Source organism: Channa argus, unplaced genomic scaffold (genome assembly GCF_033026475.1).
Source record: "Channa argus isolate prfri unplaced genomic scaffold, Channa argus male v1.0 Contig049, whole genome shotgun sequence".
NCBI lineage: Eukaryota > Metazoa > Chordata > Actinopteri > Anabantiformes > Channidae > Channa > Channa argus.
The window spans coordinates 219,470-243,248 of record NW_027125268.1 but is presented as its reverse complement, the minus strand read 5'-3'; the positions used below and the strand labels follow the sequence as shown (position 1 = coordinate 243,248).

General features: G+C 41.4%; 16 pseudogenes; all 16 read right to left on the bottom strand.

Annotated features, from left to right (window-relative positions):
- Nucleotides 1–748: 748 nt before the first annotated feature.
- Nucleotides 749–857, bottom strand: LOC137119161 (5S ribosomal RNA; annotated as a pseudogene).
- An 867-nt stretch (nucleotides 858–1,724) lies between these two features.
- On the bottom strand, nucleotides 1,725–1,843 carry LOC137119147 (5S ribosomal RNA; annotated as a pseudogene).
- An 856-nt stretch (nucleotides 1,844–2,699) lies between these two features.
- Nucleotides 2,700–2,818, bottom strand: LOC137119131 (5S ribosomal RNA; annotated as a pseudogene).
- A 2,291-nt stretch (nucleotides 2,819–5,109) lies between these two features.
- Nucleotides 5,110–5,228, bottom strand: LOC137119154 (5S ribosomal RNA; annotated as a pseudogene).
- Nucleotides 5,229–6,095: 867 nt separating this feature from the next.
- Nucleotides 6,096–6,214, bottom strand: LOC137119146 (5S ribosomal RNA; annotated as a pseudogene).
- An 857-nt stretch (nucleotides 6,215–7,071) lies between these two features.
- On the bottom strand, nucleotides 7,072–7,190 carry LOC137119130 (5S ribosomal RNA; annotated as a pseudogene).
- Nucleotides 7,191–8,057: 867 nt separating this feature from the next.
- On the bottom strand, nucleotides 8,058–8,176 carry LOC137119128 (5S ribosomal RNA; annotated as a pseudogene).
- Nucleotides 8,177–9,043: 867 nt separating this feature from the next.
- Nucleotides 9,044–9,162, bottom strand: LOC137119127 (5S ribosomal RNA; annotated as a pseudogene).
- Nucleotides 9,163–11,443: 2,281 nt separating this feature from the next.
- LOC137119126 (5S ribosomal RNA) lies at nucleotides 11,444–11,562 on the bottom strand (annotated as a pseudogene).
- A 2,281-nt stretch (nucleotides 11,563–13,843) lies between these two features.
- LOC137119125 (5S ribosomal RNA) lies at nucleotides 13,844–13,962 on the bottom strand (annotated as a pseudogene).
- Nucleotides 13,963–14,819: 857 nt separating this feature from the next.
- Nucleotides 14,820–14,938, bottom strand: LOC137119124 (5S ribosomal RNA; annotated as a pseudogene).
- A 1,579-nt stretch (nucleotides 14,939–16,517) lies between these two features.
- Nucleotides 16,518–16,636, bottom strand: LOC137119137 (5S ribosomal RNA; annotated as a pseudogene).
- Nucleotides 16,637–17,493: 857 nt separating this feature from the next.
- LOC137119123 (5S ribosomal RNA) lies at nucleotides 17,494–17,612 on the bottom strand (annotated as a pseudogene).
- An 867-nt stretch (nucleotides 17,613–18,479) lies between these two features.
- Nucleotides 18,480–18,598, bottom strand: LOC137119136 (5S ribosomal RNA; annotated as a pseudogene).
- Nucleotides 18,599–19,455: 857 nt separating this feature from the next.
- On the bottom strand, nucleotides 19,456–19,574 carry LOC137119150 (5S ribosomal RNA; annotated as a pseudogene).
- Nucleotides 19,575–20,431: 857 nt separating this feature from the next.
- On the bottom strand, nucleotides 20,432–20,550 carry LOC137119122 (5S ribosomal RNA; annotated as a pseudogene).
- Between the last annotated feature and the right edge of the window lie 3,229 nt (nucleotides 20,551–23,779).

The window sequence follows — 23,779 nt, the reverse complement described above, 5'->3', positions numbered from 1 at the left end:
CCCCTGTCCAGGGGGTCAGGGTGCAACATACAAAGATAAATTAGCATGTTCCCTCTCCGATCCCCAAACCAAACTCCAGTATCGAGATGTTCCAAAAGAATGATATTTATTTTAAACGAAAGAAAGTGTCAAACAAAACATGAAACTACAACTCAGGGCGAACCAAGGCCAACATAATAAACAAAATAAGCCATTTCCCACAGAAAGTGCTAGCTAGCCTGATAGAAATAAACAATCCAAAAGACAGTCGCTAACCCTAACTCCCTAATGTGAAAAAAAGAGAAAACAATCAAAAGAAAATGGCTGTTCACCCCTACAAATTTAATACTATTTACAAAATATACAATTTATAAACAAAACCACGGCACAAAACCTAACAATTCAAAAATGCTAAATAAGGTTTGGAAACCAAGAACAGCAAACAGGTGCTGATGCCAGAAGGAGCCTCGCTAGTTGTTGGGAACCGTACTTTTAAAACTCCAGGAAGTGTAGGATGGACCAATCAGCTTCCTGTACTGCCCCTCAATCCGGCCAATCAGGCAGGGCACCTATAAGAACGACAAAATAAAAACAACAGATATGGCCAGGACCGTAACATGGTCTACTAGTAATGAAGCACGATGGTTGACAAACCAATAAAGTAGCAAAACAGCAATGAAAGAACAAAATTTGATGAAAATATACAACAATTTCTATGAAAAAATAGGCAGTAACACCAGTTTGTGCTGCCCGTAAACCCAAGTAAAAAAGTTTACAGCACCTGGTATTCCCAGGCGGTCTTCCTACCAAGTACTAACCAGGCCCGGCTCTATTTGGCTGCCGAGATCGGGCGCTTAGAGAGCGGTGTGGCCGTAAGCTGCATTTGACATCATCAACAGCTCTTAAAAACGCTGGAGAAGCAGAATGCATGACACTTGCTAAGAAGAAGATAAATGTGGCAAAGTACAAAGTACTATAACTGTACTGGTCTGTTACGCCCCTGTCTAGGGGGTCAGGGTGCAACATACAAAGATAAATTAGCATGTTCCCTCTCCGATCCCCAAACCAAAATCCAGGATCGAGATGTTCCAACAGAATGATATTTATTTTAAACGAAAGAAAGTGTCAAACAAAACATGACACTACAACTCAGGGCGAACCAAGGCCAACATAATAAACAAAATAAGCCATTTCCCACAGAAAGTGCTAGCTAGCCTGATAGAAATAAACAATCCAAAAGACAGTCGCTAACCCTAACTCCCTAATGTGAAAACAAGAGAAAACAATCAAAAGAAAATGGCTGTTCACCCCTACAGATTTAATACTATTTACAAAATATACAATTTATAAACAAAACCACGGCATAAAACCTAACAATTCAAAAATGCTAAATAAAGTTTGGAAACCAAGAACAGCAAACAGGTGCTGCTGCCAGAAAGAGCCTCGCTAGCTGTTGGGAACCGTACTTTTAAAACTCCAGGAAGTGTAGGATGGACCAATCAGCTTCCTGTACTGCCCCCCAATCCGGCCAATCAGGCAGGGCACCTATAAGAACAAGAAAATAAAAACAACACATATGGCCAGGACCGTAACATGGTCTACTAGTAATGAAGCACGATGGTTGACAAACCAATAAAGTAGCAAAACAGTAATGAAAGAACAAAATTTGATGAAAATATAGAACAATTTCTATGAATAAATAGGCAGTAACACCAGCTTGTGCTGCCCGTAAACCCAAGCAAAAAAGCTTACAGCACCTGGTATTCCCACGCGGTCTTCCTACCAAGTACTAACCAGGCCCGGCTCTATTTGGCTGCCAAGATCGGACGAGATCGGGCGCTTAGAGAGCGGTGTGGCCGTAAGCTGCATTTGACATCGTCAACAGCTCTTAAAAACGCTGGAGAAGCAGAATGCATGACACTTGCTAAGAAGAAGATAAATGTGGCAAAGTACAAAGTACTATAACTGTACTGGTCTGTTACGCCCCTGTCAAGGGGGTCAGGGTGCAACATACAAAGATAAATTAGCATGTTCCCTCTCCGATCCCCAAACCAAAATCCAGGATCGAGATGTTCCAACAGAATGATATTTATTTTAAACGAAAGAAAGTGTCAAACAAAACATGACACTACAATTCAGAGCGAACCAAGGCCAACATAATAAACAAAATAAGCCATTTCCCACAGAAAGTGCTAGCTAGCCTGATAGAAATAAACAAACCAAAAGACAGTCGCTAACCCTAACTCCCAAAGTGAAAACAATCCAAAGAAAATGGCAGTTCACCCCAACAGATTTAATACTATTTACAAAATATACAATTTATAAACAAAACCACGGCATAAAACCTAACAATTCAAAAATGCTAAATAAGGTTTGGAAACCAAGAACAGCAAACAGGTGTTACTGCCAGAAAGAGCCTCGCTAGCTGTTGGGAACCGTACTTTTAAAACTCCAGGAAGTGTAGGATGGACCAATCAGCTTCCTGTACTGCCCCCCAATCCGGCCAATCAGGCAGGGCACCTATAAGAACAACAAAATAAAAACAACACATATGGCCAGGACCGTAACATGGTCTACTAGTAATGAAGCACGATGGTTGAAAAACCAATAAAGTAGCAAAACAGCAATGAAAGAACAAAATTTGATGAAAATATAGCACAATTTCTATGAATAAATAGGCAGTAACACCAGCTTGTGCTGCCCGTAAACCCAAGCAAAAAAGCTTACAGCACCTGGTATTCCCAGGCGGTCTTCCTACCAAGTACTAACCAGGCCCGGCTCTATTTGGCTGCCGAGATCGGACGAGATCGGGCGCTTAGAGAGCGGTGTGGCCGTAAGCTGCATTTGACATCGTCAACAGCTCTTAAAAACGCTGGAGAAGCAGAATGCATGACACTTGCTAAGAAGAAAATAAATGTGGCAAAGTACAAAGTACTATAACTGTACTGGTCTGTTACGCCCCTGTCCAGGCGGTCAGGGTGCAACATACAAAGATAAATTAGCATATTCCCTCTCCGATCCCCAAACCAAAATCCAGGATCGAGATGTTCCAACAGAATGATATTTATTTTAAACGAAAGAAAGTGTCAAACAAAACATGACACTACAACTCAGGGCGAACCAAGGCCAACATAATAAACAAAATAAGCCATTTCCCACAGAAAGTGCTAGCTAGCCTGATAGAAATAAACAAACCAAAAGACAGTCGCTAACCCTAACTCCCTAATGTGAAAACAAGAGAAAACAATCAAAAGAAAATGGCTGTTCACCCCTACAGATTTAATACGAATTACAAAATATACAATTTATAAACAAAACCACGGCACAAAACCTAACAATTCAAAAATGCTAAATAAGGTTTGGAAACCAAGAACAGCAAACAGGTGTTGCTGCCAGAAAGAGCCTCGCTAGCTGTTGGGAACCGTACTTTTAAAACTCCAGGAAGTGTAGGATGGACCAATCAGCTTCCTGTACTGCCCCCCAACCCGGCCAATCAGGCAGGGCACCTATAAGAACAACAAAATAAAAACAACACATATGGCCAGGACCGTAACATGGTCTACTAGTAATGAAGCACGATGGTTGACAAACCAATAAAGTAGCAAAACAGCAATGAAAGAACAAAATTTGATGAAATTTGATATTACTATAACTGTACTGGTCTGTTACGCCCCTGTCCAGGGGGTCAGGGTGCAACATACAAAGATAAATTAGCATGTTCCCTCTCCGATCCCCAAACCAAAATCCAGTATCGAGATGTTCCAACAGAATGATATTTATTTTAAACGAAAGAAAGTGTCAAACAAAACATGACACTACAACTCAGGGCGAACCAAGGCCAACATAATAAACAAAATAAGCCATTTCCCACAGAAAGTGCTAGCTAGCCTGATAGAAATAAACAAACCAAAAGACAGTCGCTAACCCTAACTCCCTAATGTGAAAACAAGAGAAAACAATCAAAAGAAAATGGCTGTTCACCCCTACAGATTTAATACGAATTACAAAATATACAATTTATAAACAAAACCACGGCACAAAACCTAACAATTCAAAAATGCTAAATAAGGTTTGGAAACCAAGAACAGCAAACAGGTGCTGCTGCCAGAAAGAGCCTCGCTAGCTGTTGGGAACCGTACTTTTAAAACTCCAGGAAGTGTAGGATGGACCAATCAGCTTCCTGTACTGCCCCTCAATCCGGCCAATCAGGCAGGGCACCTATAAGAACGAGAAAATAAAAACAACACATATGGCCAGGACCGTAACATGGTCTACTAGTAATGAAGCACGATGGTTGAAAAACCAATAAAGTAGCAAAACAGCAATGAAAGAACAAAATTTGATGAAATTTGATATTACTATAACTGTACTGGTCTGTTACGCCCCTGTCCAGGGGGTCAGGGTGCAACATACAAAGATAAATTAGCATGTTCCCTCTCCGATCCCCAAACCAAAATCCAGTATCGAGATGTTCCAACAGAATGATATTTATTTTAAACGAAAGAAAGTGTCAAACAAAACATGACACTACAACTCAGGGCGAACCAAGGCCAACATAATAAACAAAATAAGCCATTTCCCACAGAAAGTGCTAGCTAGCCTGATAGAAATAAACAAACCAAAAGACAGTCGCTAACCCTAACTCCCTAATGTGAAAACAAGAGAAAACAATCAAAAGAAAATGGCTGTTCACCCCTACAGATTTAATACGAATTACAAAATATACAATTTATAAACAAAACCACGGCACAAAACCTAACAATTTAAAAATGCTAAATAAGGTTTGGAAACCAAGAACAGCAAACAGGTGCTGCTGCCAGAAAGAGCCTCGCTAGCTGTTGGGAACCGTACTTTTAAAACTCCAGGAAGTGTAGGATGGACCAATCAGCTTCCTGTACTGCCCCTCAATCCGGCCAATCAGGCAGGGCACCTATAAGAACAACAAATCAAAAACAACACATATGGCCAGGACCGTAACATGGTCTACTAGTAATGAAGCACGATGGTTGACAAACCAATAAAGTAGCAAAACAGCAATGAAAGAACAAAATTTGATGAAAATATAGAACAATTTCTATGAATAAATAGGCAGTAACACCAGCTTGTGCTGCCCGTAAACCCAAGAAAAAAAGCTTACAGCACCTGGTATTCCCAGGCAGTCTTCCTACCAAGTACTAACCAGGCCCGGCTCTATTTGGCTGCCGAGATCGGACGAGATCGGGCGCTTAGAGAGCTGTGTGGCCGTAAGCTGCATTTGACATCATCAACAGCTCTTAAAAACGCTGGAGAAGCAGAATGCATGACACTTGCTAAGAAGAAGATAAATGTGGCAATGTACAAAGTACTATAACTGTACTGGTCTGTTACGCCCCTGTCTAGGGGGTCAGGGTGCAACATACAAAGATAAATTAGCATGTTCCCTCTCCGATCCCCAAACCAAAATCCAGTATCGAGATGTTCCAACAGAATGATATTTATTTTAAACGAAAGAAAGTGTCAAACAAAACATGACACTACAACTCAGGGCGAACCAAGGCCAACATAATAAACAAAATAAGCCATTTCCCACAGAAAGTGCTAGCTAGCCTGATAGAAATAAACAATCCAAAAGACAGTCGCTAACCCTAACTCCCTAATGTGAAAACAAGAGAAAACAATCAAAAGAAAATGGCTGTTCACCCCTACAGATTTAATACTATTTACAAAATATACAATTTATAAACAAAACCACGGCATAAAACCTAACAATTCAAAAATGCTAAATAAAGTTTGGAAACCAAGAACAGCAAACAGGTGCTGCTGCCAGAAAGAGCCTCGCTAGCTGTTGGGAACCGTACTTTTAAAACTCCAGGAAGTGTAGGATGGACCAATCAGCTTCCTGTACTGCCCCCCAATCCGGCCAATCAGGCAGGGCACCTATAAGAACAAGAAAATAAAAACAACACATATGGCCAGGACCGTAACATGGTCTACTAGTAATGAAGCACGATGGTTGACAAACCAATAAAGTAGCAAAACAGTAATGAAAGAACAAAATTTGATGAAAATATAGAACAATTTCTATGAATAAATAGGCAGTAACACCAGCTTGTGCTGCCCGTAAACCCAAGCAAAAAAGCTTACAGCACCTGGTATTCCCACGCGGTCTTCCTACCAAGTACTAACCAGGCCCGGCTCTATTTGGCTGCCAAGATCGGACGAGATCGGGCGCTTAGAGAGCGGTGTGGCCGTAAGCTGCATTTGACATCGTCAACAGCTCTTAAAAACGCTGGAGAAGCAGAATGCATGACACTTGCTAAGAAGAAGATAAATGTGGCAAAGTACAAAGTACTATAACTGTACTGGTCTGTTACGCCCCTGTCAAGGGGGTCAGGGTGCAACATACAAAGATAAATTAGCATGTTCCCTCTCCGATCCCCAAACCAAAATCCAGGATCGAGATGTTCCAACAGAATGATATTTATTTTAAACGAAAGAAAGTGTCAAACAAAACATGACACTACAACTCAGAGCGAACCAAGGCCAACATAATAAACAAAATAAGCCATTTCCCACAGAAAGTGCTAGCTAGCCTGATAGAAATAAACAAACCAAAAGACAGTCGCTAACCCTAACTCCCAAATGTGAAAACAATCCAAAGAAAATGGCTGTTCACCCCTACAGATTTAATACTATTTACAAAATATACAATTTATAAACAAAACCACGGCATAAAACCTAACAATTCAAAAATGCTAAATAAGGTTTGGAAACCAAGAACAGCAAACAGGTGCTGCTGCCAGAAAGAGCCTCGCTAGCTGTTGGGAACCGTACTTTTAAAACTCCAGGAAGTGTAGGATGGACCAATCAGCTTCCTGTACTGACCCTCAATCCGGCCAATCAGGCAGGGCACCTATAAGAACGAGAAAATAAAAACAACACATATGGCCAGGACCGTAACATGGTCTACTAGTAATGAAGCACGATGGTTGACAAACCAATAAAGTAGCAAAACAGCAATGAAAGAACAAAATTTGATGAAAATATAGCACAATTTCTATGAATAAATAGGCAGTAACACCAGCTTGTGCTGCCCGTAAACCCAAGCAAAAAAGCTTACAGCACCTGGTATTCCCAGGCGGTCTTCCTACCAAGTACTAACCAGGCCCGGCTCTATTTGGCTGCCGAGATCGGACGAGATCGGGCGCTTAGAGAGCGGTGTGGCCGTAAGCTGCATTTGACATCATCAACAGCTCTTAAAAACGCTGGAGAAGCAGAATGCATGACACTTGCTAAGAAGAAGATAAATGTGGCAAAGTACAAAGTACTATAACTGTACTGGTCTGTTACGCCCCTGTCCAGGGGGTCAGGGTGCAACATACAAAGATAAATTAGCATGTTCCCTCTCCGATCCCCAAACCAAAATCCAGGATCGAGATGTTCCAACAGAATGATATTTATTTTAAACGAAAGAAAGTGTCAAACAAAACATGACACTACAACTCAGGGCGAACCAAGGCCAACATAATAAACAAAATAAGCCATTTCCCACAGAAAGTGCTAGCTAGCCTGATAGAAATAAACAAACCAAAAGACAGTCGCTAACCCTAACTCCCTAATGTGAAAACAAGAGAAAACAATCAAAAGAAAATGGCTGTTCACCCCTACAGATTTAATACGAATTACAAAATATACAATTTATAAACAAAACCACGGCACAAAACCTAACAATTCAAAAATGCTAAATAAGGTTTGGAAACCAAGAACAGCAAACAGGTGTTACTGCCAGAAAGAGCCTCGCTAGCTGTTGGGAACCGTACTTTTAAAACTCCAGGAAGTGTAGGATGGACCAATCAGCTTCCTGTACTGCCCCCCAATCCGGCCAATCAGGCAGGGCACCTATAAGAACAACAAAATAAAAACAACACATATGGCCAGGACCGTAACATGGTCTACTAGTAATGAAGCACGATGGTTGAAAAACCAATAAAGTAGCAAAACAGCAATGAAAGAACAAAATTTGATGAAAATATAGCACAATTTCTATGAATAAATAGGCAGTAACACCAGCTTGTGCTGCCCGTAAACCCAAGCAAAAAAGCTTACAGCACCTGGTATTCCCAGGCGGTCTTCCTACCAAGTACTAACCAGGCCCGGCTCTATTTGGCTGCCGAGATCGGACGAGATCGGGCGCTTAGAGAGCGGTGTGGCCGTAAGCTGCATTTGACATCATCAACAGCTCTTAAAAACGCTGGAGAAGCAGAATGCATGACACTTGCTAAGAAGAAGATAAATGTGGCAAAGTACAAAGTACTATAACTGTACTGGTCTGTTACGCCCCTGTCCAGGGGGTCAGGGTGCAACATACAAAGATAAATTAGCATGTTCCCTCTCCGATCCCCAAACCAAAATCCAGGATCGAGATGTTCCAACAGAATGATATTTATTTTAAACGAAAGAAAGTGTCAAACAAAACATGACACTACAACTCAGGGCGAACCAAGGCCAACATAATAAACAAAATAAGCCATTTCCCACAGAAAGTGCTAGCTAGCCTGATAGAAATAAACAAACCAAAAGACAGTCGCTAACCCTAACTCCCTAATGTGAAAACAAGAGAAAACAATCAAAAGAAAATGGCTGTTCACCCCTACAGATTTAATACTATTTACAAAATATACAATTTATAAACAAAACCACGGCATAAAACCTAACAATTCAAAAATGCTAAATAAAGTTTGGAAACCAAGAACAGCAAACAGGTGCTGCTGCCAGAAAGAGCCTCGCTAGCTGTTGGGAACCGTACTTTTAAAACTCCAGGAAGTGTAGGATGGACCAATCAGCTTCCTGTACTGCCCCCCAATCCGGCCAATCAGGCAGGGCACCTATAAGAACAAGAAAATAAAAACAACACATATGGCCAGGACCGTAACATGGTCTACTAGTAATGAAGCACGATGGTTGACAAACCAATAAAGTAGCAAAACAGCAATGAAAGAACAAAATTTGATGAAAATATAGCACAATTTCTATGAATAAATAGGCAGTAACACCAGCTTGTGCTGCCCGTAAACCCAAGCAAAAAAGCTTACAGCACCTGGTATTCCCAGGCGGTCTTCCTACCAAGTACTAACCAGGCCCGGCTCTATTTGGCTGCCGAGATCGGACGAGATCGGGCGCTTAGAGAGCGGTGTGGCCGTAAGCTGCATTTGACATCATCAACAGCTCTTAAAAACGCTGGAGAAGCAGAATGCATGACACTTGCTAAGAAGAAGATAAATGTGGCAAAGTACAAAGTACTATAACTGTACTGGTCTGTTACGCCCCTGTCCAGGGGGTCAGGGTGCAACATACAAAGATAAATTAGCATGTTCCCTCTCCGATCCCCAAACCAAAATCCAGGATCGAGATGTTCCAACAGAATGATATTTATTTTAAACGAAAGAAAGTGTCAAACAAAACATGACACTACAACTCAGGGCGAACCAAGGCCAACATAATAAACAAAATAAGCCATTTCCCACAGAAAGTGCTAGCTAGCCTGATAGAAATAAACAAACCAAAAGACAGTCGCTAACCCTAACTCCCTAATGTGAAAACAAGAGAAAACAATCAAAAGAAAATGGCTGTTCACCCCTACAGATTTAATACGAATTACAAAATATACAATTTATAAACAAAACCACGGCACAAAACCTAACAATTCAAAAATGCTAAATAAGGTTTGGAAACCAAGAACAGCAAACAGGTGCTGCTGCCAGAAAGAGCCTCGCTAGCTGTTGGGAACCGTACTTTTAAAACTCCAGGAAGTGTAGGATGGACCAATCAGCTTCCTGTACTGCCCCTCAATCCGGCCAATCAGGCAGGGCACCTATAAGAACGAGAAAATAAAAACAACACATATGGCCAGGACCGTAACATGGTCTACTAGTAATGAAGCACGATGGTTGAAAAACCAATAAAGTAGCAAAACAGCAATGAAAGAACAAAATTTGATGAAATTTGATATTACTATAACTGTACTGGTCTGTTACGCCCCTGTCCAGGGGGTCAGGGTGCAACATACAAAGATAAATTAGCATGTTCCCTCTCCGATCCCCAAACCAAAATCCAGGATCGAGATGTTCCAACAGAATGATATTTATTTTAAACGAAAGAAAGTGTCAAACAAAACATGACACTACAACTCAGGGCGAACCAAGGCCAACATAATAAACAAAATAAGCCATTTCCCACAGAAAGTGCTAGCTAGCCTGATAGAAATAAACAAACCAAAAGACAGTCGCTAACCCTAACTCCCTAATGTGAAAACAAGAGAAAACAATCAAAAGAAAATGGCTGTTCACCCCTACAGATTTAATACGAATTACAAAATATACAATTTATAAACAAAACCACGGCACAAAACCTAACAATTCAAAAATGCTAAATAAGGTTTGGAAACCAAGAACAGCAAACAGGTGCTGCTGCCAGAAAGAGCCTCGCTAGCTGTTGGGAACCGTACTTTTAAAACTCCAGGAAGTGTAGGATGGACCAATCAGCTTCCTGTACTGCCCCTCAATCCGGCCAATCTGGCAGGGCACCTATAAGAACGAGAAAATAAAAACAACACATATGGCCAGGACCGTAACATGGTCTACTAGTAATGAAGCACGATGGTTGAAAAACCAATAAAGTAGCAAAACAGCAATGAAAGAACAAAATTTGATGAAATTTGATATTACTATAACTGTACTGGTCTGTTACGCCCCTGTCCAGGGGGTCAGGGTGCAACATACAAAGATAAATTAGCATGTTCCCTCTCCGATCCCCAAACCAAAATCCAGTATCGAGATGTTCCAACAGAATGCAATTTATTTTAAACGAAAGAAAGTGTCAAACAAAACATGACACTACAACTCAGGGCGAACCAAGGCCAACATAATAAACAAAATAAGCCATTTCCCACAGAAAGTGCTAGCTAGCCTGATAGAAATAAACAAACCAAAAGACAGTCGCTAACCCTAACTCCCAAATGTGAAAACAATCCAAAGAAAATGGCAGTTCACCCCTACAGATTTAATACTATTTACAAAATATACAATTTATAAACAAAACCACGGCATAAAACCTAACAATTCAAAAATGCTAAATAAGGTTTGGAAACCAAGAACAGCAAACAGGTGTTACTGCCAGAAAGAGCCTCGCTAGCTGTTGGGAACCGTACTTTTAAAACTCCAGGAAGTGTAGGATGGACCAATCAGCTTCCTGTACTGCCCCCCAATCCGGCCAATCAGGCAGGGCACCTATAAGAACAAGAAAATAAAAACAACACATATGGCCAGGACCGTAACATGGTCTACTAGTAATGAAGCACGATGGTTGAAAAACCAATAAAGTAGCAAAACAGCAATGAAAGAACAAAATTTGATGAAAATATAGCACAATTTCTATGAATAAATAGGCAGTAACACCAGCTTGTGCTGCCCGTAAACCCAAGCAAAAAAGCTTACAGCACCTGGTATTCCCAGGCGGTCTTCCTACCAAGTACTAACCAGGCCCGGCTCTATTTGGCTGCCGAGATCGGACGAGATCGGGCGCTTAGAGAGCGGTGTGGCCGTAAGCTGCATTTGACATCATCAACAGCTCTTAAAAACGCTGGAGAAGCAGAATGCATGACACTTGCTAAGAAGAAAATAAATGTGGCAAAGTACAAAGTACTATAACTGTACTGGTCTGTTACGCCCATGTCCAGGGGGTCAGGGTGCAACATACAAAGATAAATTAGCATGTTCCCTCTCCGATCCCCAAACCAAAATCCAGGATCGAGATGTTCCAACAGAATGATATTTATTTTAAACGAAAGAAAGTGTCAAACAAAACATGACACTACAACTCAGGGCGAACCAAGGCCAACATAATAAACAAAATAAGCCATTTCCCACAGAAAGTGCTAGCTAGCCTGATAGAAATAAACAAACCAAAAGACAGTCGCTAACCCTAACTCCCTAATGTGAAAACAAGAGAAAACAATCAAAAGAAAATGGCTGTTCACCCCTACAGATTTAATACGAATTACAAAATATACAATTTATAAACAAAACCACGGCACAAAACCTAACAATTCAAAAATGCTAAATAAGGTTTGGAAACCAAGAACAGCAAACAGGTGTTGCTGCCAGAAAGAGCCTCGCTAGCTGTTGGGAACCGTACTTTTAAAACTCCAGGAAGTGTAGGATGGACCAATCAGCTTCCTGTACTGCCCCCCAACCCGGCCAATCAGGCAGGGCACCTATAAGAACAACAAAATAAAAACAACACATATGGCCAGGACCGTAACATGGTCTACTAGTAATGAAGCACGATGGTTGACAAACCAATAAAGTAGCAAAACAGCAATGAAAGAACAAAATTTGATGAAATTTGATATTACTATAACTGTACTGGTCTGTTACGCCCCTGTCCAGGGGGTCAGGGTGCAACATACAAAGATAAATTAGCATGTTCCCTCTCCGATCCCCAAACCAAAATCCAGTATCGAGATGTTCCAACAGAATGATATTTATTTTAAACGAAAGAAAGTGTCAAACAAAACATGACACTACAACTCAGGGCGAACCAAGGCCAACATAATAAACAAAATAAGCCATTTCCCACAGAAAGTGCTAGCTAGCCTGATAGAAATAAACAAACCAAAAGACAGTCGCTAACCCTAACTCCCTAATGTGAAAACAAGAGAAAACAATCAAAAGAAAATGGCTGTTCACCCCTACAGATTTAATACGAATTACAAAATATACAATTTATAAACAAAACCACGGCACAAAACCTAACAATTCAAAAATGCTAAATAAGGTTTGGAAACCAAGAACAGCAAACAGGTGCTGCTGCCAGAAAGAGCCTCGCTAGCTGTTGGGAACCGTACTTTTAAAACTCCAGGAAGTGTAGGATGGACCAATCAGCTTCCTGTACTGCCCCTCAATCCGGCCAATCAGGCAGGGCACCTATAAGAACGACAAAATAAAAACAACACATATGGCCAGGACCGTAACATGGTCTACTAGTAATGAAGCACGATGGTTGAAAAACCAATAAAGTAGCAAAACAGCAATGAAAGAACAAAATTTGATGAAATTTGATATTACTATAACTGTACTGGTCTGTTACGCCCCTGTCCAGGGGGTCAGGGTGCAACATACAAAGATAAATTAGCATGTTCCCTCTCCGATCCCCAAACCAAACTCCAGTATCGAGATGTTCCAACAGAATGATATTTATTTTAAACGAAAGAAAGTGTCAAACAAAACATGACACTACAACTCAGGGCAAACCAAGGCCAACATAATAAACAAAATAAGCCATTTCCCACAGAAAGTGCTAGCTAGCCTGATAGAAATAAACAATCCAAAAGACAGTCGCTAACCCTAACTCCCTAATGTGAAAACAGTCCAAAGAAAATGGCTGTTCACCCCTACAGATTTAATACTATTTACAAAATATACAATTTATAAACAAAACCACGGCATAAAACCTAACAATTCAAAAATGCTAAATAAAGTTTGGAAACCAAGAACAGCAAACAGGTGCTGCTGCCAGAAAGAGCCTCGCTAGCTGTTGGGAACCGTACTTTTAAAACTCCAGGAAGTGTAGGATGGACCAATCAGCTTCCTGTACTGCCCCTCAATCCGGCAAATCAGGCAGGGCACCTATAAGAACGAGAAAATAAAAACAACACATATGGCCAGGACTGTAACATGGTCTACTAGTAATGAAGCACGATGGTTGAAAAACCAATAAAGTAGCAAAACAGCAATGAAAGAACAAAATTTGATGAAAATATAGAACAATTTCTATGAATAAATAGGCAGTAACACCAGCTTGTGCTGCCCGTAAACCCAAGCAAAAAAGCTTACAGCACCTGGTATTCCCAGGCGGTCTTCCTACCAAGTACTAACCAGGCCCGGCTCTATTTGGCTGCCGAGATCGGACGAGATCGGGCGCTTAGAGAGCGGTGTGGCCGTAAGCTGCATTTGACATCATCAACAGCTCTTAAAAACGCTGGAGAAGCAGAATGCATGACACTTGCTAAGAAGAAGATAAATGTGGCAAAGTACAAAGTACTATAACTGTACTGGTCTGTTACGCCCCTGTCCAGGGGGTCAGGGTGCAACATACAAAGATAAATTAGCATGTTCCCTCTCCGATCCCCAAACCAAAATCCAGGATCGAGATGTTCCAACAGAATGATATTTATTTTAAACGAAAGAAAGTGTCAAACAAAACATGACACTACAACTCAGGGCGAACCAAGGCCAACATAATAAACAAAATAAGCCATTTCCCACAGAAAGTGCTAGCTAGCCTGATAGAAATAAACAAACCAAAAGACAGTCGCTAACCCTAACTCCCTAATGTGAAAACAGTCCAAAGAAAATGGCTGTTCACCCCTACAGATTTAATACGAATTACAAAATATACAATTTATAAACAAAACCACGGCACAAAACCTAACAATTCAAAAATGCTAAATAAGGTTTGGAAACCAAGAACAGCAAACAGGTGTTACTGCCAGAAAGAGCCTCGCTAGCTGTTGGGAACCGTACTTTTAAAACTCCAGGAAGTGTAGGATGGACCAATCAGCTTCCTGTACTGCCCCCCAATCCGGCCAATCAGGCAGGGCACCTATAAGAACAACAAAATAAAAACAACACATATGGCCAGGACCGTAACATGGTCTACTAGTAATGAAGCACGATGGTTGAAAAACCAATAAAGTAGCAAAACAGCAATGAAAGAACAAAATTTGATGAAAATATAGCACAATTTCTATGAATAAATAGGCAGTAACACCAGCTTGTGCTGCCCGTAAACCCAAGCAAAAAAGCTTACAGCACCTGGTATTCCCAGGCGGTCTTCCTACCAAGTACTAACCAGGCCCGGCTCTATTTGGCTGCCGAGATCGGACGAGATCGGGCGCTTAGAGAGCGGTGTGGCCGTAAGCTGCATTTGACATCATCAACAGCTCTTAAAAACGCTGGAGAAGCAGAATGCATGACACTTGCTAAGAAGAAGATAAATGTGGCAAAGTACAAAGTACTATAACTGTACTGGTCTGTTACGCCCCTGTCCAGGGGGTCAGGGTGCAACATACAAAGATAAATTAGCATGTTCCCTCTCCGATCCCCAAACCAAAATCCAGGATCGAGATGTTCCAACAGAATGATATTTATTTTAAACGAAAGAAAGTGTCAAACAAAACATGACACTACAACTCAGGGCGAACCAAGGCCAACATAATAAACAAAATAAGCCATTTCCCACAGAAAGTGCTAGCTAGCCTGATAGAAATAAACAAACCAAAAGACAGTCGCTAACCCTAACTCCCTAATGTGAAAACAAGAGAAAACAATCAAAAGAAAATGGCTGTTCACCCCTACAGATTTAATACGAATTACAAAATATACAATTTATAAACAAAACCACGGCACAAAACCTAACAATTCAAAAATGCTAAATAAGGTTTGGAAACCAAGAACAGCAAACAGGTGCTGCTGCCAGAAAGAGCCTCGCTAGCTGTTGGGAACCGTACTTTTAAAACTCCAGGAAGTGTAGGATGGACCAATCAGCTTCCTGTACTGCCCCTCAATCCGGCCAATCAGGCAGGGCACCTATAAGAACGAGAAAATAAAAACAACACATATGGCCAGGACCGTAACATGGTCTACTAGTAATGAAGCACGATGGTTGAAAAACCAATAAAGTAGCAAAACAGCAATGAAAGAACAAAATTTGATGAAATTTGATATTACTATAACTGTACTGGTCTGTTACGCCCCTGTCCAGGGGGTCAGGGTGCAACATACAAAGATAAATTAGCATGTTCCCTCTCCGATCCCCAAACCAAAATCCAGGATCGAGATGTTCCAACAGAATGCAATTTATTTTAAACGAAAGAAAGTGTCAAACAAAACATGACACTACAACTCAGGGCGAACCAAGGCCAACATAATAAACAAAATAAGCCATTTCCCACAGAAAGTGCTAGCTAGCCTGATAGAAATAAACAAACCAAAAGACAGTCGCTAACCCTAACTCCCTAATGTGAAAACAAGAGAAAACAATCAAAAGAAAATGGCTGTTCACCCCTACAGATTTAATACGAATTACAAAATATACAATTTATAAACAAAACCACGGCACAAAACCTAACAATTCAAAAATGCTAAATAAGGTTTGGAAACCAAGAACAGCAAACAGGTGTTGCTGCCAGAAAGAGCCTCGCTAGCTGTTGGGAACCGTACTTTTAAAACTCCAGGAAGTGTAGGATGGACCAATCAGCTTCCTGTACTGCCCCCCAACCCGGCCAATCAGGCAGGGCACCTATAAGAACAACAAAATAAAAACAACACATATGGCCAGGACCGTAACATGGTCTACTAGTAATGAAGCACGATGGTTGACAAACCAATAAAGTAGCAAAACAGCAATGAAAGAACAAAATTTGATAAAAATATAGAACAATTTCTATGAATAAATAGGCAGTAACACCAGCTTGTGCTGCCTGTAAACCCAAGAAAAAAAGCTTACAGCACCTGGTATTCCCACGCGGTCTTCCTACCAAGTACTAACCAGGCCCGGCTCTATTTGGCTGCCGAGATCGGACGAGATCGGGCGCTTAGAGAGCGGTGTGGCCGTAAGCTGCATTTGACATCATCAACAGCTCTCAAAAACGCTGGAGAAGCAGAATGCATGACACTTGCTAAGAAGAAGATAAATGTGGCAAAGTACAAAGTACTATAACTGTACTGGTCTGTTACGCCCCTGTCCAGGGGGTCAGGGTGCAACATACAAAGATAAATTAGCATGTTCCCTCTCCGATCCCCAAACCAAAATCCAGGATCGAGATGTTCCAACAGAATGATATTTATTTTAAACGAAAGAAAGTGTCAAACAAAACATGAAACTACAACTCAGGGCGAACCAAGGCCAACATAATAAACAAAATAAGCCATTTCCCACAGAAAGTGCTAGCTAGCCTGATAGAAATAAACAATCCAAAAGACAGTCGCTAACCCTAACTCCCTAATGTGAGAACAGTCCAAAGAAAATGGCTGTTCACCCCTACAGATTTAATACTATTTACAAAATATACAATTTATAAACAAAACCACGGCATAAAACCTAACAATTCAAAAATGCTAAATAAAGTTTGGAAACCAAGAACAGCAAACAGGTGCTGCTGCCAGAAAGAGCCTCGCTAGCTGTTGGGAACCGTACTTTTAAAACTCCAGGAAGTGTAGGATGGACCAATCAGCTTCCTGTACTGCCCCCCAATCCGGCCAATCAGGCAGGGCACCTATAAGAACAACAAAATAAAAACAACACATATGGCCAGGATCGTAACATGGTCTACTAGTAATGAAGCACGATGGTTGAAAAACCAATAAAGTAGCAAAACAGCAATGAAAGAACAAAATTTGATGAAAATATAGCACAATTTCTATGAATAAATAGGCAGTAACACCAGCTTGTGCTGCCCGTAAACCCAAGCAAAAAAGCTTACAGCACCTGGTATTCCCAGGCGGTCTTCCTACCAAGTACTAACCAGGCCCGGCTCTATTTGGCTGCCGAGATCGGACGAGATCGGGCGCTTAGAGAGCGGTGTGGCCGTAAGCTGCATTTGACATCATCAACAGCTCTTAAAAACGCTGGAGAAGCAGAATGCATGACACTTGCTAAGAAGAAGATAAATGTGGCAAAGTACAAAGTACTATAACTGTACTGGTCTGTTACGCCCCTGTCCAGGGGGTCAGGGTGCAACATACAAAGATAAATTAGCATGTTCCCTCTCCGATCCCCAAACCAAAATCCAGGATCGAGATGTTCCAACAGAATGATATTTATTTTAAACGAAAGAAAGTGTCAAACAAAACATGACACTACAACTCAGGGCGAACCAAGGCCAACATAATAAACAAAATAAGCCATTTCCCACAGAAAGTGCTAGCTAGCCTGATAGAAATAAACAAACCAAAAGACAGTCGCTAACCCTAACTCCCTAATGTGAAAACAAGAGAAAACAATCAAAAGAAAATGGCTGTTCACCCCTACAGATTTAATACGAATTACAAAATATACAATTTATAAACAAAACCACGGCACAAAACCTAACAATTCAAAAATGCTAAATAAGGTTTGGAAACCAAGAACAGCAAACAGGTGTTGCTGCCAGAAAGAGCCTCGCTAGCTGTTGGGAACCGTACTTTTAAAACTCCAGGAAGTGTAGGATGGACCAATCAGCTTCCTGTACTGCCCCCCAACCCGGCCAATCAGGCAGGGCACCTATAAGAACAACAAAATAAAAACAACACATATGGCCAGGACCGTAACATGGTCTACTAGTAATGAAGCACGATGGTTGACAAACCAATAAATTAGCAAAACAGCAATGAAAGAACAAAATTTGATAAAAATATAGAACAATTTCTATGAATAAATAGGCAGTAACACCAGCTTGTGCTGCCCGTAAACCCAAGCAAAAAAGCTTACAGCACCTGGTATTCCCACGCGGTCTTCCTACCAAGTACTAACCAGGCCCGGCTCTATTTGGCTGCCGAGATCGGACGAGATCGGGCGCTTAGAGAGCGGTGTGGCCGTAAGCTGCATTTGACATCATCAACAGCTCTTAAAAACGCTGGAGAAGCAGAATGCATGACACTTGCTAAGAAGAAGATAAATGTGGCAAAGTACAAAGTACTATAACTGTACTGGTCTGTTACGCCCCTGTCCAGGGGGTCAGGGTGCAACATACAAAGATAAATTAGCATGTTCCCTCTCCGATCCCCAAACCAAACTCCAGTATCGAGATGTTCCAACAGAATGATATTTATTTTAAACGAAAGAAAGTGTCAAACAAAACATGAAACTACAACTCAGGGCGAACCAAGGCCAACATAATAAACAAAATAAGCCATTTCCCACAGAAAGTGCTAGCTAGCCTGATAGAAATAAACAATCCAAAAGACAGTCGCTAACCCTAACTCCCTAATGTGAAAACAGTCCAAAGAAAATGGCTGTTCACCCCTACAGATTTAATACTATTTACAAAATATACAATTTATAAACAAAACCACGGCACAAAACCTAACAATTCAAAAATGCTAAATAAGGTTTGGAAACCAAGAACAGCAAACAGGTGTTGCTGCCAGAAAGAGCCTCGCTAGCTGTTGGGAACCGTACTTTTAAAACTCCAGGAAGTGTAGGATGGACCAATCAGCTTCCTGTACTGCCCCCCAATCCGGCCAATCAGGCAGGGCACCTATAAGAACAACAAAATAAAAACAACACATATGGCCAGGACCGTAACATGGTCTACTAGTAATGAAGCACGATGGTTGACAAACCAATAAAGTAGCAAAACAGCAATGAAAGAACAAAATTTGATGAAAATATACAACAATTTCTATGAATAAATAGGCAGTAACACCAGTTTGTGCTGCCCGTAAACCCAAATAAAAAAGTTTACAGCACCTGGTATTCCCAGGCGGTCTTCCTACCAAGTACTAACCAGGCCCGGCTATATTTGGCTGCCGAGATCGGACGAGATCGGGCGCTTAGAGAGCGGTGTGGCCGTAAGCTGCATTTGACATCATCAACAGCTCTTAAAAACGCTGGAGAAGCAGAATGCATGACACTTGCTAAGAAGAAGATAAATGTGGCAAAGTACAAAGTACTATAACTGTACTGGTCTGTTACGCCCCTGTCTAGGGGGTCAGGGTGCAACATACAAAGATAAATTAGCATGTTCCCTCTCCGATCCCCAAACCAAAATCCAGGATCGAGATGTTCCAACAGAATGATATTTATTTTAAACGAAAGAAAGTGTCAAACAAAACATGACACTTCAACTCAGGGCGAACCAAGGCCAACATAATAAACAAAATAAGCCATTTCCCACAGAAAGTGCTAGCTAGCCTGATAGAAATAAAAAAACCAAAACACAGTCGCTAACCCTAACTCCCTAATGTGAAAACAGTCCAAAGAAAATGGCTGTTCACCCCTACAGATTTAATACTATTTACAAAATATAAAATTTATAAACAAAACCACGGCATAAAACCTAACAATTCAAAAATGCTAAATAAAGTTTGGAAACCAAGAACAGCAAACAGGTGCTGCTGCCAGAAAGAGCCTCGCTAGCTGTTGGGAACCGTACTTTTAAAACTCCAGGAAGTGTAGGATGGACCAATCCGCTTCCTGTACTGCCCCTCAATCCGGCCAATCAGGCAGGGCACCTATAAGAACGAGAAAATAAAAACAACACATATGGCCAGGACCGTAACATGGTCTACTAGTAATGAAGCACGATGGTTGAAAAACCAATAAAGTAGCAAAACAGCAATGAAAGAACAAAATTTGATGAAAATATAGAACAATTTCTATGAATAAATAGGCAGTAACACCAGCTTGTGCTGCCCGTAAACCCAAGCAAAAAAGCTTACAGCACCTGGTATTCCCAGGCGGTCTTCCTACCAAGTACTAACCAGGCCCGGCTCTATTTGGCTGCCGAGATCGGACGAGATCGGGCGCTTAGAGAGCGGTGTGGCCGTAAGCTGCATTTGACATCATCAACAGCTCTTAAAAACGCTGGAGAAGCAGAATGCATGACACTTGCTAAGAAGAAGATAAATGTGGCAAAGTACAAAGTACTATAACTGTACTGGTCTGTTACGCCCCTGTCCAGAGGGTCAGGGTGCAACATACAAAGATAAATTAGCATGTTCCCTCTCCGATCCCCAAACCAAAATCCAGGATCGAGATGTTCCAACAGAATGATATTTATTTTAAACGAAAGAAAGTGTCAAACAAAACATGACACTACAACTCAGGGCGAACCAAGGCCAACATAATAAACAAAATAAGCCATTTCCCACAGAAAGTGCTAGCTAGCCTGATAGAAATAAACAAACCAAAAGACAGTCGCTAACCCTAACTCCCTAATGTGAAAACAAGAGAAAACAATCAAAAGAAAATGGCTGTTCACCCCTACAGATTTAATACGAATTACAAAATATACAATTTATAAACAAAACCACGGCACAAAACCTAACAATTCAAAAATGCTAAATAAGGTTTGGAAACCAAGAACAGCAAACAGGTGCTGCTGCCAGAAAGAGCCTCGCTAGCTGTTGGGAACCGTACTTTTAAAACTCCAGGAAGTGTAGGATGGACCAATCAGCTTCCTGTACTGCCCCTCAATCCGGCCAATCAGGCAGGGCACCTATAAGAACGAGAAAATAAAAACAACACATATGGCCAGGACTGTAACATGGTCTACTAGTAATGAAGCACGATGGTTGAAAAACCAATAAAGTAGCAAAACAGCAATGAAAGAACAAAATTTGATGAAAATATAGAACAATTTCTATGAATAAATAGGCAGTAACACCAGCTTGTGCTGCCCGTAAACCCAAGCAAAAAAGCTTACAGCACCTGGTATTCCCAGGCGGTCTTCCTACCAAGTACTAACCAGGCCCGGCTCTATTTGGCTGCCGAGATCGGACGAGATCGGGCGCTTATTTTTTTTTCTCTTTTTATTATCAAAAATACTCTTTTACATTTTGGTGAAGACAAATACAAAGGTGCTTAAAATCAGAAAATAACATACATATTTTACATTTGTATATTCATTTCCCATTTCAAAACAGAACAAAATTATGAAAAAACATCTCAAATTATACACACATATTAAACACAAAAAGACCCAAACAGGAGTAAACCCCTACCCATTTTATCCCAACCTACCATTAACCAAAATCCACCACCATCCGCCCTTCTCTATCTACACCACATAGATCATTCTTCGCCCCCCACCTTCTTTCAAAACCATCCTTATCCGCTTCATAAAAGATTTTCAAATAGCATTTAACCAAATTCTTACACAGTGCCGTTCTACTTATTATTTTACCCCCAAAAAGTGCATGGTTTCTTGCAATATATAAAACATGACGCGCCACACTCAATACCAAATTCACCATATCCAGGTTTATGCCTTTTTCCGTTTTCTCAACCCCAAAACACCACACCCAGCTCCATTTCACTCCTTCCAACCCGATCACTTTACATTTCTCAGTTAGAACTGTCCTCACCCAATCTCTAAAAACCCGTGCTACCCTACAATGCAGCATAAGATGATCAAAGTCTTCATCCTCCCATTCACACACCGCACACGTTCTTGAATGTATATCACAATTAATTCGGTGGAGGACGACAGACACCAACACTCTTCTGTGCATCAACAGAAAATTTGTGTTAGCAATGGCTGGCGTCATCCAGTGCATGTATACATTTTCCCATATATCAGTAATGGAACGGGAGGGAAAAATCTGGCTCCACGCTGTGTTGGCTGCAGGTTGTTTGAATATATTCTTTAATAGGACTGAGTACCAGAATTTAGTAGGTAATTCTATCAGATTCCTGTTCTTTATATCACATGACAAGGTGAAAACAATTCCATCCCCTCCCCCCAGACCATCTTGTGTCCCCTGTAAAACTTCTCTCCATCTCTGTGGCCACCCCTGATGGAATTCTCTCCCTAATTCCCGGATAACTGACCTTGAGATTTTGTATCCTTTTCCTTTCGCTCTAAAAAACACCTCATCCTCATCAAACACCCCGTCTTGGTTTAAAAGATCTCTCACCTGTTGCACCGCTTTCCCCAGCACACCCCGGTTCTTCAGGAGGCCTGCCCGACCCTGCAGGCAGGGATTTCCAAAGATGGGTTGGTTCAACACATCCCACTTATTAGTCACCATGCACTGCAGGTGAGGCAGGACATCAGCCCATGCCTCTGCCGCCTCCTGGAATAGCATGCACGCTCCGGGCACATGCCGCGCCAGCTCGACGCTGCACAGGTTGAAAATCCCACCCGTCCCCCTATTCCTTATGTCTAACCACATATAGTCCTGCCATATACCACATGCTGACTTGTCCAAAAGCTTCTTATATAGCTTAATTCTAAGTGATTTAATTTTTGTTTTTAAATCACACAGCTGTAACCCACCTTTTTTATATGGCCCAACCAGTGTATTATGTGCAATCTTCATCGCTCTTCCTTTCCACAGGAAGTCTTCTATGGCTCTGCTCAGGAGGACCAACAAATCGCCCGGCAGGTGACAGACTTGCATGGCGTAAACCAGCCTCGGTACTATTACAGAATTCACTATTATTACCTTCCCTCTCAAACCCAACCCTCTCATCTTCCACAGTCCGAGCCTAGATCTACACCACGCAATATGCTCCAACCAGGTTCTTCGAATGCTTGCCTCCATTTGAGGTCCCATGTAGACTCCCAGGAGTTTAAACTCCTCCTCTCCCATTTTGAACCCCTGCCCCTCACCACCTAGATCAGTCCCAGGGCCAAGAATTAGTTTAGATTTATTGTTATTGACTCGCGCCCCTGTGGCATGCTCATATGCAGTTAGGTGACCGAGCACCCGTTGCAAGCTGTTCCTATCTTTAACCATTATGTTAATATCATCTGCATATTGTGCAATTCGAAAGTCTGAGCCAGTCGGTGATTGTATTCCATTTATTTTTGTATCGCTTAAGATTAATTTCGCTAGGGGCTCGGCCACTATTGCATAAAGCATAGCCGACAGGGGGCACCCCTGCCTAACCGACCTCTCCAAAGGGAAGGGATCAGTCAGGAAGCCATTACATTTGACAACACTAGTAGCTCGGCCATACAACAGCTCCACCCATGCTCGAAAAGTTGGGCCGAACCCAAAAACCCCCAGACACTCAAAGAGGAACTCGTGACTCACCCTGTCAAACGCCTTCT